Source organism: Lampris incognitus, chromosome 3, assembly GCF_029633865.1.
Source record: "Lampris incognitus isolate fLamInc1 chromosome 3, fLamInc1.hap2, whole genome shotgun sequence".
Lineage (NCBI taxonomy): Eukaryota > Metazoa > Chordata > Actinopteri > Lampriformes > Lampridae > Lampris > Lampris incognitus.
Window position 1 is genome coordinate 101,479,431 of NC_079213.1, and position 21,079 is coordinate 101,500,509.

General features: G+C 44.8%; 1 protein-coding gene across 1 annotated transcript in view; it reads left to right on the forward strand.

Moving 5' to 3' along the window:
- The first annotated feature begins 254 nt into the window (after window positions 1–254).
- adgrl2a (adhesion G protein-coupled receptor L2a) overlaps window positions 255–21,079 on the forward strand; it is a 135,069-nt gene continuing 114,244 nt past the window's right edge. Inside the window, 1 exon segment of the mRNA XM_056276891.1 lies at window positions 255–378. The gene's annotated coding sequence lies outside the window, so the exon portion shown is untranslated.

The window sequence follows — 21,079 nt, forward strand, 5'->3', positions numbered from 1 at the left end:
CTTCGCGGTGTTTGTTGTCGCTCGGAGTCCCGGCGCAGCAGCAGCAGCAGAACCACTACAGAGTCCATTTAGATGCGCTGTCTGAAGAGTTGACGAGTGCTGAGGACTGAGTGCAAGAGCAACACCTCGCCATGGAAGCGCGTGTCCGGTGCGGGGGGACGTACGGGCTGGAAGAGGAACCTGCCGCCTGATACGAGACCCGGTCTGTCCCAGATTAAGGGGAGCATGCATCAGACCTGCACGGTCTCTCCCTTCGCCGCCTGCCAGAGGAGTTCCGATCAGACTGTCTTTCCACAATCTGCGATTCCCCCACCGATAGTTTCTCCCCTGCCTTCGACTTCATCGTAGCCGCGTCGGCTCGACTGCGTTTCAAGAAAGGTAAGAAGGGCACATCCCCCCCCCTGGTTTTTGGACAACGATGTAATAACCAAGTCTATAAATCACAGTCTTAACCAGGGTCCGGGTCTCCTGACAAGTTGATGTGAAGTGTAGGAACTTTCTTCTCTGGTTAATGAGAGGGTCGTTGGTGAAGTGCAGACGGTAAACTCGTGTGAAATAATAGCGGTCCGGTCCGGGAGTCCACATTACAGATGTGTGTTGGACCCTCGCGGCAGAAGCAGACCTGCGTGGACGCTGCTGAAGACCCCGCTACACGTGGGGAAGTGGCTCGCAGATTTTTAACCACTAACGAGTCGCGCCGAACAGAACTTGTCTGTTTTTTAGTAATTAAAATGATCCGGGGGGGGGGGGAGTACCATGGTTAATTGAAAAATGGTTAATCAAAACGCAACCAGATGTGGATTGATTTGCTGGGCTGCCGTCTCTCCCTTCCACTTCAGGCTGAATGGAAACTATTAAAAACGGTGTGCGTGCGCGCGCGCGTGTACGCGCGCGCGCGTCTATATGAGCCAGAAGAGGGAAAAGCACCATTTGATCTGAATTTATGTCTCCATAGTTTGGAGGTGCTCTCGGTGCTGGTCACCATGCTTTTTTTAAAGCCGCCCATGGTTTTGGTTGAAATCCCTTTTCAATTGGAAGGGGATTTCGACCCTTACATGACCCGAGGAGAGAGCATTGAGAAGCTAATCCATTATAATTGGAGGTTGGCTATTTATCTGGAGAAGGAAAATAAAATCCAGAACGTGTTCCTGACCCGGGCCTATCGGTAGAGTAATTACATATCTGAGCAGCCAAACAGACGAGACAATAGACGATGAAAGTGACCTGAATATTAAAAAAAAAGAAACGCTTGAGAAATCAATGTTTACTCAGAAAAAAAAGGACATTTGTTTGGTATCACGGAGCGGCAGTGAAATTAGATCATTTTACCATGCATCCATAATTCAGACCCACCGTGTGTTGAACCCGCCTGGATCACAGGATGGAGTCGTGGTCCCCCCCCCCCCCCCCATCTCCCCTCTACGTCTGGAAAAAACACAAATTCTCCTCTGAATTAGAGTCCCGTGAATGTGTGCAACCGTTGGCTTCTGTGTTCGGTCATTATCTCTGGTGACCAAACGAAGGTGTAAGTCATCTGCAAAATACAGCCTCACGCTCCGTTTGTTGGGGGTCTCTCCCGGACCCTGACTGAGAAATTCAAAAATAACCAGGCAGAGATAACCTCGTCACTTTACTAGGGTTTGTGCAAAAGTTCAAGTCAGCATTGCTGCATAGCCCATTTTGTGTTGCTTAAATGACGGAGAACAGGTGACTAGCGCTCGCGCTCAGAAGCAGAACAGAGCTAATATCTCACTGCATACGGCGGCCTTGCATGTGGTGAAAAACAGGCTTATTTGAGTGTGTGTAAAGCCGTGGTATAAGGGAGTGCATGTGTGTGTGTGTTTGTGTGTGTGTGTGTAATACGAGCATGTCAGGCTCCATGAACTACAATGCCTCTCCCGGCCTCTTTATGTTGGGAGGCCGCTTCACATCTTCCCGCACAAAAAAAAAAATGTTTGAATTAATGCAAGTGCAAATTCCAACTGTTTGGAGGGAACATATTTGCATATCAAAGTGGTACCGGCCCTTTTCCTCCACTGGAAAGAGAGCGCTAGGTTTTCTGCCGCCGGTTTGTGCAGGAGCCCAGAAGAGAGGAGGGGAAGAGTGTGACCTGGTGAAATGGGAGGACTCCTGCACGCCTCTCCACCCTTTTCAGAGCACTCCCGAGTGAAAATGTAATCTCGCCGGGTTTTTGTTTGTGCATTATGTCAGAGAGCATGTCACAGCTTTCAACGCCTTCACACAACAGACTAATTCAAACACACAGTCATTCACAAACGTAGTAAACAGCGTTACAATTGGGGGGTATCATATATTTTGCCCCACAAATTAAATGCTCTGTTGCGATAATCTACGCTATATAACATGTTAATGGTCTGCCAAGATACACCCACTTAATGTGAAGGGCTTATTCAATTTGTCAACGCCCTTAAAAACCCCGCGTTGCATGATTGTTTGGAGTTTTCCCCCAAACCCTTGCGAATCACAAGAAGGAGCTGATGAAAACGAGTACTCCCAGCGCCAGTGTTCTCCAACGCTGTCATGCGAACTCTGTTGTGCAAGCACACCCTTATAAGCATGTTTCTGTTGAAATCGAGCAAAGTGTGGCTCTTCTTTGCAGTCTATAGTCTTCTTTTTTTTCCCAAAGGGGGCGCGTCTGCTTTCACAGACCTGCAGCTGTTGTTGATCTGCCAGAGAACCAGATTGCTTCTCCGTGTTCCTCCGTTCGGCTCCACTCGCAGATCAATATAGCACAGGGCCCCTCCACGCACAGCCATGGAGAGGCAAACCGGTACAGGTCTCTCTGTTCCCTACACTTTAGGCGACCCTCTCCTCGCAATACGAGCTCCCGAGTGAGCGGGTGAGAATATTGTTTTTTAGCTTTCAATGCATGAAAATGTGCGATATTGTGACTTGCACAATTCAGCTGCCTGCTGTGGTGCCGTTTTCTAATATGTTGCCAGATGATACCAGTTGTGCCGTTGAGGGAGCGTGGCTTCCATTTCAGCAGGAGGTGCAGAAAACAGATCACACCTCAGCTTTCACAGCCTCTTCAGTTTAAACATAATGTAATTAATAATGTTGATGATGATGATGATGATGACGGCCAGCCAGGCAGTTGAGCTCCGGCTTTATAGAGGTAATTTGTCACTAATTTAACCCAAGTGCACACACGGACAATCGGTGGCAACATTTGCACAATTTGCTTTTGTTGCGCTCCGTCAGAACATGTGTCATCAGCCGACTGTCTTTGTGTTAGAAGCGGATGGCTCGTCCACACGAACGTGACAGGCCAAGTCCATGGTGCTTACATGAATTTGTGCGTCTTTGCATGGGTATGTGTTTCAGTCTAGGCCTATAGGGATTTGCCGCCGTGAGTCACACAGTGATGAACGCCAAAATGGTGCACATTATTCTCATCTGGCGATACCAGAATTTCTATTGTCCAACTGAGTGTGAGGAACAACGGCCAATTTCACCCGCAGTTCCCCGCGCCTGGTGTGTTAGCTACGCCGTGGCAAGAGAGCAGGCAAGGGGAGATGGAAGAAAGGTGTTGAATGGGGTATAAATGTGTCAGAAGTAGGGGGTCATGGAGAGCCGGAGCATTGAAATTTACACCCCATTGCTGATTTGCCGTGCAAATCGTGGCGTTGTGTTTGCAGATGCAATCGTTTTCTGTAGCCAAACCACCTACACGGAGCCGTACTGCGCGGATAACTGCGCACCATTAAGAGGAATAAACAAGGCTGTAAAAGAAAGCTATGACAAATTTGATGTAACGTGCAGGTCGTTGGCAGGCCAAAATACCTCCCCTTTCATGACTGATTTTATTTTACGATCGGCAATCTGTTAAACGCTCCGCGCCAGTGTGTTTCCCTCCCTGCCATTTTGTGAACATTTGTTTCCACTTGCCAAAGGCCTCCGATGCAGCGGGGGATTCGGTGCCCCCGAAATGGCAGGTGAAACTTTTCTGCCTGCCTGAATGATTTTGTCTGAGCAGAACATTGTGGACCAAGGGCGGAGGAGGAGGAGGAGGTGGAGGACAGGGGTCAACATCAACTCTGTTGAAAAGACACGACCGGGATATTAGCCGCTTGGCTCTCAGATTGCAGTTTCTCGCTCGCTCTCTCTCCGCCGGTCAAGTGGCGGCCCTCCTGAGCTTATCTGGCGTATCTTTTTCATTAGCTCGCTCGTTTTGTGCGTTTTTGAAAAGGGGATTTTCAAAATAGAAGGACTAAGTGCTACATTAGGTCATAAAAAAACTCCTGTTTCTGTGTCGCACAGCAGCTTTGGGGCTTAACATATTGGCCTGGTTACTGATCGTGGCCGAGATATTTTAGAGCGTCATGTTGCAAATAGTGACTTGCTGTCAGAGAGGACAGGCTGTGTATGTGTGTGTATGTGTGTGTATGTGGTGCTGTGTATGGCTGTGTATGTGGTGCTGTGTATGGCTGTGTATGGCTGTGTATGTGTGTGTATGTGGTGCTGTGTATGGCTGTGTATGTGGTGCTGCGTATGTGGTGCTGTGTATGGGTGTATATGGTGCTGTGTATAGGTGCGTATGTGGTGCTATGTATGGGTGTGTATGTGGTGCTGTGCATAAGAGTGTATGTGGTGTGTGTGTGTGTGTGTGTGTATGGGTGTGTACGGTGTGTATGTGGTGCTATGTATAAGTGTGTATGTGATGTGTATATGTAGTGCTCTGTATAGATGTGTATGTATTGGTGTGTATGTGGTGCTGTGTATAAGTGTGTATGTGTGTATAGGTGAGTATGTGGTGCTGTGTATAGGTGTGTGTGTGGTGTGTATATAGGTATGTATGTGGTGCTGTGTGTAGGTGTGTATGTGGTGTGTGTATGGGTGTGTATGTGGTGCCCTGTATGTGGTGCTGTGTATGTGGTGTGTGTATATATGAGTGTGTATGTGGTGCTGTGTATAAGTGTGTATGTAGTGTGTGTATGTGGTAGTCTGTATAGATGTGTATTTGGTGCTGTGTATAAGTGTGTATGTAGTGTGTATGTGGTAATCTGTATAGATGTGTATGTGGTGCTGTGTAGAAGTGTGTATGTAGTGTGTATGTGGTACTCTGTATAGATGTGTATGTGGTTTTGTGTGTAAGCATGTATGTAGTGTGTGTATGTGGTACTCTGTATAGCTGTGTATGTGGTGTGTGTATATGTGTGGATGTGGTGTGTGTATATAGGTGTGGATGTGGTGCTGTGTATAGGTGTGTATGTGTATGTGGTGTGTGTATAGTGTGTATGTGGTGCTGTGTATGGGTGTGTATGTGGTGTGTGTATAGGTGTGGATGTGGTGCTGTGTATAGGTGTGTATGTGGTGTGTGTATAGGTGTGTATGTGTATGGGTGTGTATGTGACTCAATGCTGGAGAATATTCTCTGGAATTGGAGTATGGATCGCAGACATCACCAACATTTCCCGGCACAGATAGGCTTTCTCTTTGCACAGTTAAATTTGACCTGCAGCATTGATATTGTATGATTTCAATTATACCGATTGTTGTTGTTAATTTGATAATATTTAAGCAATTGTAGATGAATCGTGCAAAAATGCTGTAAGCTCGTGGTCAGCTTTATTTATTTTTTTAAATTTTTGTTTCTTTTTTTAATTCAATTCTGTTATTATTTAATCTAGTGTTCATTTTGATTAAGACCAATAATGCAGACGACAAAAAAAACACACACACACACACACACATGCACATGCACGTGCACAGCCCCTATCTCCCTCTTTGTGCCATGTGAACAGGACTTGTCCTTATCTGTGCACAGCTGCAACAGTATTTGGGAAAATATTCAATTTCTAGAGGAGAACCTGTGAGGCACGGCTCTGAGTAAACAGCGGTTATTGCGCTTGTGCCATGGCAGCCGAGAGCCAGGCCGGGTCGGGGGAGGCGAGGGGGAGAGGGGAGTGTGGGGTTTCTGCGGACGTCTGCCAGGGGAAGGAGTCGTGTCTCGGCTGGATTATAGGAGAGCGCTGCACAGCCACACTTAAAAGCCCCCTTTCCCCAACAAGACAGGGCTGTTATTTAGGGATGTGTGAGTAAACACACCAGTGCAGTATATTTCCTGCACATACTACGCTGCTGTTGTCCTTGACAATTCTGACTCATTGCAAGCATGGAGAGAAAAGTTCTACTCCCGCCAACATGTTTTTACTTTTTTTTTTGTTCAAATATAATTTTGACATTGGGCTGCAGACATCTTTGCAGTAGATATAGAACATATGTGTGTGTATGTATATATATATATATATATATTATAATTTTTTTTCACTGACATCATTTCGGAGAGGCAAAAATCAGGGTTCCCACTCTTTTCTAGAGATCATTTTCCAGGACTTTTCCAGGACATTTTCAGCGATGATCTAGCTGGTACGACAGACAGGGATCGCACCATACACTAACATGTTCCTCTCTGTGGAAGTCTTGATTTAAAAGACGTGCAGTCTGTGGCTATAACTTATCTAGGAAATCATCTCACATGCCAAGAAATGATGACAAATTGATCATAGAATAATGCAGGTGAGAAATATGGGAAATACTCATTTTGGGGAGCGCCGATAGATCGCCTAGTAGTTACTTCTCAGCTAAAGGAAAATGGAAGAATGTTGAAGTAATTTTCCAGGACAACACAAGATTTTCCAGGACATTTTAGTTTTTCTCTCTAATTTCCATGTGTTTTCGATGACTGGAAAATTGGTCCGCTATTTGCCAGGTTTTCCAGGACGCGTGGGAACCCTGAAAATGGTGAGCAGAGTGTTTGTAGTAAGTGGGGATTTAAAATATTTCTCAATATTCCTTGAGCATCCTGTGTGACTAGTGAAGACGATGTGTGTGTGTGTGTGTGTTTGGCATCTTGATGCAGCTCGTATCGCTGCATCTCAGATTGCTGCTGCGTTGATTAACTCACTATTTACCATTTAAGTAAACTGCGACGCTCCTCCGCTCCGCCTAAATCAATAAATCAAGGCAAATGAACCAGCAGCTGGAATAAAAGAAAAACCTATATGAATAACTATTAATTAACTGAAAAAAATCACAAACCGACTACCTATTACTCATCTTGTTGAGGTGTTTTTTTTAAACCGGTGAATATTTTGAAATTACACTGTCTCATAAATCAGAAAAATATCACGCTTGAACAGGTTTTAGTTTTACCTTCTCTCAAAGCTGATGTGTTTAGGAAAGACGGGGTGAACTGGTTCAGGATAGTCTTGTTTTTTCTTCGTCTGATCACCAAACTACAGTTGTGCAAATTCAAAACCTAATTATGATGGAAAATGTGCATGTGAATAGACCCCACGTCACTGCCAGGCTTTGATCGCCGGTGAAATGCTGAACACCATGTACTGATTAGAAGAGAAACTCACTGTTGTGGCCAGTTATGAGGACGCTTATCACCGCTACACTTCACGCTTCACGCCCGCCTGGTTAACCAGATGTGGACAGAGGTTCTCGTTACAGCACTGAGGTGAATGTGGGAAGTCGGTGGTTATTGTTGTTGTAGTCGCCGTCAGACTTGAAAGTGGCCATTTGGATTCGGGAGTTGCACGTTAAATATCACCGGTGTGACACAGCGGGAAAAAATATCAAGGCCTGTAATCAGCATAAGTGGTCAAAGCGATTGCTAGCATGCCTTGCGTCAGGCCGAAAAAAAGGGACGAGTGTTGAAAAGCAAACGGAATGATCTTTTAATAACTTGTGCTGACAGCGAGCTGGTGTTGTACTGAAACACATGTATGTGAATAAGAAAGACGTGTTTGTGGTTGAGTCGTAGATTCTGTGTGTGTACATCTGCATACCCAGGACAGCTCTCCATCATTACCGCTAATGGAAACTAAATAAATAAATAAATATTTCCAAGTTATTGTGAAGTTTTTGGCATTGAATCAAAGAAAACCGCATTAATCTATTAATTTCCTGCAGTGAATCACGACTCCTGCTGTTTCTCTGCACACACCAGCCTCCATGTGTGGTCTGAAATATGTTTCGCTTTCCTCTGCAACACACTGAAGTTTAGCCCCTACGTCTGCTCGCTCGCTCTCTCTGCACAGTCTCTCTCTCTCTCTCTCTCTCTCTCTCTCTCTCTCTCTCTCTCTCTCTCTCTCTCTCTCTCTCTCTCTCTCTCTCTCTCTCTCTCTCTCTCTCTCTCTCTCTCTCTCTCTCTCTCTCTCTCTCTCTCTCTTTGCACAGATAATGTCTCTCTCTCTCACTCTCTCTCTCACTCTCTCGCTGTCTGCACAGATAATGTCTCTGTAAATGATTTAACCACCCTCATTGAAGCTTCTTCCAGTAATTGAAGAAGCAGAGACTTTATGCTATAGAGGAAAACAATACTCACATTATCTCGCATCTCCACCAGTCTGACATTCAGCAAAGAGGCATGAAGGACTGGACTTACTGCCAACGACTCTGGATGTCTTAATCGAGCCGAGGGAGGAAGAAAAAAAAAAGAAAGAAAGAAAAAAAAGAAAGAAGATAAATCAGGTTTGGGTTTTCTTCACACCAATATTTTCGACAGCACAACAGGTGCCGCCGTGTTGTGGATGTGATAACATGGGGTGTCGCACGATGAGATTGCATGTCCTCCATCGACCACCTGAGGGTGAAGTGCCGCCTTGCGATGCTATTTAGTTGATTTGCAAAGAGGTGTACATGCGTCATTTGCATACAAAGGTTACTGATAATTACTCAGAAATGTGATTTGACAAACAGGTGTCGGCAACAACACTAACCTTTTGCGCTAATTATGATCATTAACCGAGCCCTGGTAAATGAATACAGGTTTATTATTTATTTCTTGGTTTAATGAGGGTTATCTGTGAACACGCTGGTTAAGAAATAGAAACCCTTCGAGCATTGGAGGAAAAAAAAAAGGAAGCTGTGACTCTCCCTGTGACTGGATGCCGTCTCCATGTGTCAATATGATTGCTTCAGGTTGGAATTTCTGTTGTTCCTGGTGGAGCAAGGGGAGCTTTGATTGCGTAGCAGTGGAGGAGAATTGACCTTGTGTGTCAGCGCTGGTTCTTTCCTGTACGCCTTGTTTGATACGGCGCACTCTCGGGCTGGAATGGCCTCAGGACGACTTGTTCTCGACAGAGATACATTGTCTCAGGCAGCCAATAAACCACCGCTCTGAGTGGCGACATCTGTGAACCCCATTGCCACTACCGTGTGTGGGGCGAGCGACAACATGGCAACTGTCACACCTGCACCTGCCACCGAGCCGCTCTCTCTCGGTCCCGTCTTTCTGTCTCTGTCCGTCTGTCTGTCTTGTTCTCTGTCCAGCTGTCTCTCTCTCTCTCTCTTTATCCATCTGTCTGTCTGTCTCTGTCTGTTGGTCCCTCTGTCTCGCTCTCTGTCCATGTGTCTGTCTGTCTCTCTCTGTCCATCTGTCTGTCTCTCCATCTGTCTTTCCGTGTCTGTCTGTTGCTCCCTCTCTCTGTCCGTCTGTCTCTCTGTCTGTCTGTCTCTCTCTGTCCATCTGTCTGTCTGTCTCTCTCTGTTGGTCCCTCTGTCTCTCTCTTCCTCTCTCTGTCTCTGTCCATCTGTCTCTCTCGCTCTGTCTGTCTGTCTGTCTGTCTGTCTCTCTGTCTGTTGGTCCCTCTCTCTCTCTCTCTGGCCGCCTGTCTGTCTCTCTCTGTGTGTGTTGGTCCCTCTGTCTCTCTCTCTCTATGTCCGTCTGTTTGTCTCTCTCTCTTTCTGTGCCCGTCTGTCTCTCCTGCTTGTGTCAGCCACATCTCTCTGGATGAGGAGGAGCAGGCTGTGGTCTCTGTGAGGGTCAGCTGAAGAGGAGCTTCTTGAGTGAAGACACTTGAAAACAGGAACAAAATGTCAATCCAAATAGAGATGTTTAAAAAAAAAACAGACTGCCCTCAGGGCCCAAATTTAAATCCGCTGAGGCCGGGGCAGCCGTTCTCCATCTATTAAATAAGAACAAGGGCTTAATGGAGAAAAAAAAGAAAAGCTGACCACTGCTGGACTGTTCACTTTGCCTTTGCTGTGTGTGTGGCGTTTGTCCAGCTCTGTCAGAGGACGACTCTCACGGGTCAACATGGTTTTACTGTTCACCACTTCAAGTTTGTAGGGATGAAGAATTTTTCTTTTGGAGAGAAACTCGATGTAGAGAACGCGAAGGACTTAGACTAAATGTTCTCATGTAGATCATCTTAAGAACCTTTGTGAGAGAGAGAATGTATTTAATTATAATGATAATATAGTAAAAAAAAGTATGGTTTTTATGTAGTAAAAATGGTTATTATAATTTTAGCAATTAATTTTTTTAGTTATTTGTAAATTAAAAATGGCAAACATTTGATGTTTACAGCTTTATAAGTGTTAGAATTGTTCTGATTCATATAGTGTTTATAAAATGGGCGGCATGGTGGTGCAGTGGTTAGCATTGTCGCCTCCCAGCGAGAAAGACCTGGGTTCAAGCTGCGGGGTAGTCCAACCTTGGGGGTCATTCCGGGTCGTCCTCTGTGTGGAGTTTGCATGTTCTCCCCGTGTCTGTGTGGGTTTCCTCCGGGTGCTCTGGTTTCCTCCCACAGTCCAAAGACATGTAAGTCAGGTGAATCGGCTGTACTAAATTGTCCCTAGGTGTGAATGTGAGTGAATGTGTCGGCCCTGTGATGGCCTGGCGGCTTGTCCAGGGCGTCTCCCCGCCTGCTGCCCAATGACTGCTGGGATAGGCTCCAGCATCCCCCTGACCCTCAGAGCAGGATAAGCAGTTTGGATAATGGATGGATGGAATAATATAGTAATAGTCATTCTAGCAGTAGTATGTGTGTGATGCTGTCTGTAATGAAAACTGGTGAGTTGAACCGCCGTCTGTGCTTCACCTCTGTGCTGCTGTTGTTCTGACCCTGGCTCTCCTGTCTGACTCAGCACGGGTCTGCTTGTGTCTTTTAGGGAAGATATTTTGGGGATGTTTGAGGCTACCTTGTTGTCTGTTTATTCTTATCGGGTTCCTCAGGAACACTATCTGTCGATTTAGCCATTATCCACTGCCGAGTATGCAAAACTTCAATCCACGTTATTGCAGATGGACTTCTTAGGTTTGATGAATAACAACAGAAAGCAGAGCACAATGCAAGAAAATTAAAAAGAAAAAGATTAGAAAATCATCCCACTGCCTTTATGTCGTCAAAGAAAGAAGTTTTTCATCGGGGAACAATGCCAATAGGTGTTTTCAGACGGGAGAAGTGAGTCGGTATGTAGCGACATTCTCCTGCCAAATCCAACTTGTGGGTGAGAAAAGGAAGAGATGAACCAGGAAGTGGGGCGGTGGCGGCGGCGGTGGATGGAGATAGCATGGGATTAGCAGTGGGGAAGATTGAGTGACAGTGGCCGGTGACTGCTCCTCACAGCTCTGCTTGTACAGCTGTGCCAGGCCTGGCACCCGCCGCCGGTGCCCGTTGGATCTCGCTCCCTCTCCACTGCCGCAGGGTGAGCTAATCAGCATCTTAAACACCAGCAATAAAGTTGAGCCCTCCCCAGAATGTGGGCTGTGGATGGAGGCTTGAAAATTGTTTATGTATTCATAATGAAAATCGGAATGCTTAATATATACACCTCTGGGTATCTGCACGTGTGATTGTGTCTTTCTGGCAATTACGACAGGGGGGGAAAAATACATATACAGCTTACCCTAATAATTCATCATGCCTCCATCTAAATGAGGTGTGAGACCCTGCTGGTGTGAATTCTGTCATAAATCACACACGGACCCTGTTCTGCTTTAGCCATTAGACGGGCCTGTTTGTCTCATGTAGCTCTATTCACTGCCTACCAGGCTGTTTTTAATTAGGACAGGCGTGAGAATTACAACTCCTACTTCACACCTGGCATGCCATCACTAAAACCAAGATGCACCGACACACATGGAAAAGTGTGACAGTGAAGAGAATAATGACTAGGAAATAATACACTTGTAGATTCCTTTCCTAAGCACACATTTTGAAATCAACTATAAACCAAAATCCATACATCTATTTTGGGGTTTTTGAAAGCCTGCCTTGGTGTTAGAAATATCGGCTGTCATATAAATTTGGCTCACTCTTTTGTCAGCAGAGTTAAAATGGTGAGAATTAAGAAAGTTGGGAATCTAACAGGGATTAATAGAGACTGCTAGCCTTCCTGGTGGTTAGCTGGTGCAGCTGGTGCTGGCATTAGTTTCTTATAATTAGGATAATGAAAATTGTCATTTCATCCGACTTTAGATGCTATCAGTCGATGTTGTAGCATTAACTGTAAAGTTAAAAAACGGCACCAAATCCCCAAAACAGCATCTGCAGCAAACAACACAAGTCCAAGTTTTAAACTCCACCATCAGCCGCAGCATCAGTGATCAAACGTGACGTCTGCTGCTCTGATGTAGTCGACAGAAAGAGGATGGTGGACTTGGAGAGGGAAATGATGAATTTCTGTGCCCTGCAGAAAGAGGTGCCAGTGGCGTTTCCGTCATTCATCAACCCCGAGCTGATTACAAGCCAGTCTGGGTTGAGCTGACACGAAGCAGCCATTACCATCAGAAGCAGCAGGAGTGGGCCGACAGCATGGAAGAGGGAGAGGAAAGTTTGCTGTGGTGTGCTGCGTATCAAGGGGCTGGGGTTGTGGATAGGCTGTATCTTTTTTTTATCTTAAGAAAAGTTCCTCTCGTGTTTAACCCCATGGAACCTTAGCTCAATTAATGGTGGTGTTGAAATGAAGCCAGCAGAGCTAAAGCTGCAGCTAACCATTAGCAAGCAATGTTAAACATTATAGGTGTGACACCATGACACCTACTCAACTTCAGTGCGTTAGAAAGGGAGGAGGGGGATGACAAATGGTACAGCTCGTATTCTCTCACCTGAAATGGCTGTAAAGTCCATGTGAGGGAATAGGAAGTGAAGGGGGGGGGTAAACATTACTTTGGGGCCTCCGTTAAGAGATGCTGTCAGCTGCACCCTTGGTATTTAAACTCCAACCAAAGTTAAAACAGTTTGTGTAAAGCGAAATGTCGAATGAAGCATCAATAACAGGAGTCATACAACTGGAGTATGCCGCCCCGGCCTGGAACGGAAGTGCTAATTGATGCCTAGGATGGGCCTCAAAAGACATTTTGCCAAAAGGTCGGGAAAGTCGCTAGCCGTTCTTGGGACCAGGCTGGATATTTATTAGCTATATATTATATTATTATATATATCATATTAGCTATAGCTACTCTTTTGAGAACCAATATGACCAATTTCAACCCTTGGTTATTAATTCGTCAAGTTCCTTGTTTGGTTTATTAGCAGTCTATTGAACTGTATCGATTGTTTTCTTTTTTTACATCAGTGACACTTCTTCCACCTGATGGCTCGATGAGGTTTTGAGGTGATTATACATGAGGCTTCACTGATCTCAATTAAGATCCTGATCAAGACTGAAAACATAATTAGCTATATGTCAAAGGAAGTAGGAGAAATGAAAGTACATTAATAATCCACTTCATATTTATGTTATATGATATTTATATATATATATATATATATTTTTTTTTAAGGCACTTTCGTAAGATATGTACACAGCAGAAAATGATAAATGATCATTAGTAATGTGGATATGATGACCAAGCAGGTAGAGACATTCATTGTTAATTTCACTAAAACAGTGGAACAAGTTCAGAAAAGTGTCTCACTTTACTGTAATGCAGCCTTTAAGACCAGTGAATAACAACATTTAAGTTATATCACCATATTACCAGAACCACAATCCCACAACACGTTTAGGCTCATAAACATATCAGGTCTATATTAGAGCTGTCCCGAATACCATTTTTTGGGGCTCCGAAGCTTCGGTGGTGAGCAACAGCAAATACTCGGTGCTTCGGCAGACAGGGGGAGCACGACTCGGGTAGGAGTCAGCCAGACATTTCTCCGTTGTTGAATGAGATCCCAGATAGCAAAATTGCTGTGGCCTGGACCCATCCCACACCGACACTTTCATCCGGCCCACATACCGTGTGGAATGATGGCACTTGGGCGGTCCGCTCCTGTTTGCCAGATCTGGGCCAGGACCAAGCCATAGCAATGCTGCATGTGCCACATATTTGCCAAAGGTGGCCCATATTTGTTTTGTGATATTTGGGCCATATTCACCATTTACCACACGGGCCACTTCAGGGTCACATCCAGATTACATGTTGCCGAGAGCACGGCATCTTTGCCAAAAAAGGCCCACATCTGATTTGGCATATTTGGGCCATATTTGCTATTATACATGTGGGCCACTTCAGGCTCACATCCCATTTTGTCAGGGCCAGAAGAAGGCCCTCAGTGCCGCATCATTGCCTGAAGTGGCTGCACTTTTTGTGACACAACAGCTTGTGAGAATCATTTCCTATCATGGATAAATTATAGATCTAAATACATGCTCATTATAATTGGCTCCGAATCCGAGACAACGCCCGAGAAAGTGCGGTGAAGCAGACACAGCATACTAGTGCCGACAAATTCAAGATTTGAGATTAATATTTATAAGATTTATATTCATTTTTGACTTCCATATTGTCATTTCTCAGTACTCACATACGTTGAATGAATTTGTCCTCTGCAGTTAAGGAGCAGTGGGCGGGGCCAACTCCAGTTCCGCATTCCGTCAGCTATTAGCCTGAATCGGTCAGTTCTGTCTGAAAGAAAGAATATGAAAGCACGTTGCTACAAAATTGGTACGCCTACGAGTTTTTTAGATTGCTCACTGCCTTACCATCACAGCCAACGGATTCAACAAAATAGCTAAACATGCTACCGCACGTGATACGAGGCTACTTCTTCACGTCATTTTCCCAACCATCTATTACGGACGGCAAAGGTATTTTTTTTCACCCTTTTTGAGCTCCGTGAGGTTGTGTTCCCACATTATTAGCTAATTTGGCTGGCTAGATCTTATGAGACACCTTACAAATCGCTCTAAGACGGTTAGCGTATCGTTACCATGGAAAACGCTGGTTCCGGTTCGGTGACAGGACGCGCCGGAAGTCGCGCCCGTAATTCACGCAAGGTATAATGGGGGCAACAACCTGAACCCAACAAGAGTCAAACAGACACAAAACACGCTTATTTTTGTTGTAACAACAATACTTTTAATGAGAGAGCCGTGACAAATTATTAGGCCTTTTTTTTGGCCTATGACTGCATTAGCCCCAGATGTTCCCACATTACTCCTTGTGTTGTAACTATTCGGATCAGTCGCAACGGTTTTTAAAAGCAAAGTAAACGCACGTTTTTATCGTGTGTAACGTTACTGTTTAAACGGCGGAGAAAAACAGCTTGATAATGGCGAATGGAAAACAGGCATGAGCTAAACTAAGTTTGCTAGCTAGTATAGTCTCGGTTTTTTACACCGTATAAGAATAGCCAGCTACTTACAGCATTCAGGTGACTTCTCGTGCTCGTTGTGCCACCGAGGTAGGCCAGTTTCAAATCGCATATTTGGTACACTGCCTTGTTATCACCCGACTTAAAATGTCGCCACACAGCTGAGGCCTTCGCTGTTTCCCCTTCAAACGGCCAAGGTGAACTGAAGCGTGACGTCACAGAGCGAGACATATATTTCCACATTTTAATAGTGCAATTAAAAAGTATAACTATAGTGTAAGAACGAGCTGACAAATTTTATTTTGCATCTCGCCTTTATTGGTAGCCTAAATTAAGCAAAAAAAAAGAAGACAAAACTGAATATCCGAATCCCAAAATTGAAACCGATACCTACCTAATTAACGAATCTCCGAATACTCGGGTATTCGGGTCCAGCCTTAGTCCATATAATATTCCGCTTCTCATTTGTTGAGCACTTTTATCAACACCGTTGATGGTGATTATATATATATATATATATATATATATATATATATATATATGAACTGATGATTGTTTATGGCATGAAACAGGCTTGTACTGTCTCCTTATTTGTTGAGCACTTTCCCTACCATTGAGTGTTCCTTTTAACAAAGTTTTCTATCTCTATCTATCTATCTATCTATCTATCTATCTATCTATCTATCTATCTATCTATCTATCTATCTATCTATCTATCTATCTATCTATCTATCTATCTATCTATCTATCTATCTATCTGTCTGTCTATCTATATACTGACAGCTCTATCAGCTCATCGAAATGTACACTAGACTATATATTACATAAAAAAACCCATTAACTGTTAATACTAAGGGAAAAAAAGTCAATGCTTAATTTTACCTTTGAATGAGAGAACCTACATTTTGGGCATGTTTGAATATTTACCTTTGTTGGAGCGTTCTCGTCCGGTAATTATATTATCCTCTATGTGGGTGGCTTGGTGCATTACGTTGCCTTGAACGTCCTGTCTTGTCAAGGAATGGCTTAGAAGCCTCTATCTCACAGAGAGCCTTGTTGTCTTTTGAGAAGATTTTCTCTCGCTGGTTGGCAGGAGCTATTGTCAAGGCATTACCTTCTTGCCCAGCGAGGGACTGTTATCGCCCCGGCTTCATATTCATATGGAGTCTTATACTTGTGTTGTTGTTTTCTATTACTTAAAGCTGCAGCAATTACACTTGAGTGGATTACCCGTGTAGAGATACAGAGATGGAAATCTGGGCCGCACACGGGTTCAAAGGTGCGACCCTCGCTGTAAACCGTTATCAGCTGCTGCAACGTGGTGCCGGTGGACCTTTCAGGGTTTGTTTGGGAATTTGAATCTCTTTGGTATTCAAAACAGGAGAGCCTTATGACAGGGAGATAATTTCGTCATGAATGTTTTATCACCGGCCGTTTGACAGGTTCCTGAACCAGGCTCTCTCTCTCTGTCTCGAATTTGCTGACTTTGGTCCAGTTATTCGAGAGGGAAGGAAAGGCGAAAAAAAAAAGGTTTGTTTTCCACCTCTTTGTTATCACAGGAGAGCAAACACATCTTAAACATACACAAGGTGCAGAAGCGGTGATTGCTGTATCCGGCGTGCTACCGTGGGTGCCGGGGGATGATAAGGTTAGCCAGCGAGCCATTTACATTAAAATATTTTTTTTTCTAGCAGGACTCTGATTCCCAGGCAGATTCATAGTCAAGTGAAGGCAGGGCACGTTCCCTGAAGAGACCACGTTTTGTCTGACATGGTTGTCTTTGACAAAAGAAACTGAAAATGATAATCTGTAACTATAGCCACCACGTCAAGACAGTGAAGGCCGGACCTTACTTTAGCTTTGTCCGCCATACGTTTAGTTCGGTACAGCACAGCCATGCTGGTACGGAGACAAGGATTCAGTTGTGTGCATGGTGGATTTGGTAAATCCCGCGTCTGTCTCAACACACTTCTCACCTGCTGAATGGAATAACATTTCTTGGGTGGAGGTGAGGAAGATATTTCTCTCATTAAACGTCTTCTTTATTTCCAAGTTCAAGGATCATACTGCTTCTCACATATTACAGTACAGTGACTTAAGTTGCATTACCAAGCACTTGCATTGATGTCTACTGCACATACAAAGAAATCTGAATTTCTAAAACACAGAGAAAGCCACATTTACACACACATCTACACTATTGGTCTGCTGCACGGTGACAACACATGACGTGTCACTCCTGCATTGGGAATCCTAAAACTGAATGTTGATTCAGACTCTTTTGACTCAGATTGTTAAGAGAGGCCAGCCTGACTACAGTCCCCAGACAGGAATTGCAGTTATTTTAAAAAGCGGGTTGGAATGAGCCGGTGTGATGCTGTCTGCACCCCGGTGCCGTGCTGTGCTGTGGTGATGGAGCAGCGGGGCAGGCTCAGCCTCGGTCGCTCTTCCACCGCTGAAGGCACGATAGGCCGAGCGGACAGGGACACTTAAAACACAACCCAAAACAACCCACACGGCCTAACAACCCACAACAAGCCTAACCTGCACGATGACAGTGGTGTCGCATGGTGTGTATAGGCATCCTTTTGTCATTTGGAAACATTTTTCCTCTTCCAGGTGGAGGATATCTTCAGTGGGAATGTGCACTCGAGCGTGAAAACCATTCATTTGTCGGGTGCAGCTTAATGGGGAGGAGGGTGTTAGCATTAGCCTGTGTCTTTGGAGGGGGAAAAAAGAAAAAAGAGAAACCACTATTACCTGTCAAGCTGGTAGTGATGGGAGATTCATGGCTTGACAACTGATTGCTCTCGGCGAGGAACACTCCTCCTTGCTTTGACTCGGTTTCCTTTGACCTTGTTTTTAGGTTGAGGCGTGCCGCTCCTCTCGGGCTAACAAAGGCGTTCACACCACATCTTTTGACATTGAAAGTAGTTGCAGCAGCAGCAGCAGCAGCACAGGGATGTGCAGGCGGAGGTGGACTGCGGCTGCTCTCGGGGAAGGGACCTCGCGCTGTTTTTCTATTTCGGTGAGAGCTGAGATTATGTGGCCATCCCTTATTTTGGCTGTTTGTCCTTCCTCTAAACCGCACAAAGGTTAAAAGCCTCAATTAGCCACTCAGCCAAGGCTCGCCACATTGTGTACAATGCCTCTAATCTGAAAGAATTAGCACCCTCGGAAAATTCAAATTACCTACCATTCTAGGCACACACGCGAAAAAAAATCCCTCCCTGTTTTCCAAGCTTGCTCATTTCCAGCGATTGTTTACTTGGAAAAAAATTACCAGTTTAGAAGTGCCCCATTTGTCTTGTGAGACGTCCTTCTTGTTTACCGGTGCTCAGATGTGCAAAGACACATATAAATGCCCTATCGGCCCATCCACCTTCCATTTTAGATGTGTCTTTTACAAGTCATCTTCTCTGTTACCTCCTCCATGTTTTGTGTTGCCACCCGCCATCTTAAAAATTAATCATCCTGTTGAATAATGCCTCACGATCACCGTGCATTATTGATGCGGAGGTCCTTAATAGAAGGACAGAGCAAGCTTTTTAACCATTCAGCCACTCGTTTAGAGACAGGGAGGATGAGAGAGCGAGCACGAGAGACACACACACACACACACACAGAAAGAGAGAGAGACACACACACACACACACACACACACAGAGGGAGAGACAGAGAGAGCAAGAGACACACACACACACACACAGACAGACACACATGGAGAGAGAGACAGAGAGAGAGACACACACACACACACACACACACACAGCGAGTGAGAGACACACACTCAAAGACAGAGCGAGACACACACACACACACACACACACACACACACACACACACACACACACACACACTCTCACACACACACACACACACACACACACACACACACACACACACACACACACACACACACACAGCGAGACATCACAAAAGCTCACTGGTGCATATCATGGTAACACACTGCATACTTTAATCATAGACTTAAATCAAGCACGGTTAAACCAAATGTTTGCCCGCTTTGTCTGCAAACATGTTTTAAAAGCGTGGCAGCACATTAGAAAGGAGTCATACACACGACATCGCTCTGCAGCTTTCTGTCACAGTTTACGTAACCACAAAGAGTGGCTCGCTGGCCACAGCTGTTATTCGTGCGCCGTGGTTCGATTGTGTGTCCGCCTGTGTGGACGGAGGTGATGCGCAGCGAGTGTGTGTCTGTGACATCTGCCTCACGGTCCCTTGGCCTTGCGGGCCACATCGCATTGTATCATTATTTCCTGAATGGCCGCGGCCCAGACTCGCTGCTGAAATGGAGAAGATGAGCTGGGGGAGAGCGAGCGAGGAAGAACTGCGTCTGGGCTGGCTGCCGAGCTCGAGCTCAGTCTGCGTGAGCACTGATTTGTTTTGACAAATTTAGCCATGGCAAAATGGATCACACAGCAAATGTTTCATTTATGATGTCCTAATGTGCTCCCAAAGCTACAGGCCCAGAAAACTATTTCCACGCTAATTGGACTGGGTTTATATATATATATATATAGGACTATACATTTGAGAAAAACCCAGTATTTTTATATTGGACCCTACATTTGAGAAACCCAGAAAAGAAAATGTGTGTGTGTGTGTGTGTGTGTGTGTGTGTACTATATATAGCTATATCAGCCTATGCATTTGAGAAACCCAGTACACACACACACACACACACACACACATACACATATGAACAAATATATCTTTTTTTGGGAAACCGTCAATGGTGTTGATAAAAGTGCTCAACAAATGAGGAGTAGAATATTAAGACAGATGTAGGAGAAAAATATATTTAAATATATATGTGTATACACACTATATGCTGTGCTACTGTGTATTCCAAGGTGAACTGTGCCGTGTCAAGGGCTCATTGGACTTGATTGGCAGGTACTATCACCATGAGATGCCCATATAATGGTAGGGCTCCCATCCCCGACCTTGCTATTTATCTTGCCGTATTAATATCAGCCTATTAATTCCTAAGCGGTGGAGCGTTTGGCAAAGACACCGTTTAACAGCCCCGGCTGAATCATTCTTATCTCGGCGGACCTGAAAGGAATAGTTTTTGTGCTATCGGCGAGCGGAAATGACATTTTCAAATTCCATTCGAGATAATCCACTTCACTCCCCACTAAAACATCAAAATTACAGCTAACATTGTATGGAACCTGTATTAAAACTTTGTTACCGTGACAAATCATGTGGCTATAATCCATGTGGACAGACAGGTGTAGGTATCTTTCACCGGTAACAGGATTTCTGTTGCAATGCTAAAGTGATTATCAGCCTATGGATTTCATATGTAAGCAGGCAGAGGGCAAAGCAGCAATTACTGCCCAAGGATATAGTCAAGAAAATCATCTCTTACACGTAGGAAATGTGAATCATGTATTGACCTAAACTGGGAAATAGTCTGCAGGAAATACCCCCTCCCCTCCCTCCCTCCCTCCCGTCCCTGTTCGTGGAGTCACGTCTCTATTATTACATCTTTAAACACTAGGTAAATAATATATGATAATGATATATGATGGACTGTTTGTTTTTTGTGAGGACCTCCTCTTGTCATCTCCATGAATGTATTGATGAGCTGACTCGTGACTGTTTTAGTAAGCCGCCATACACTGTGACCAACAGGGGACGCTCTAATCGATTAATTGAGTGGCTAATAAAAATGGTGAAGG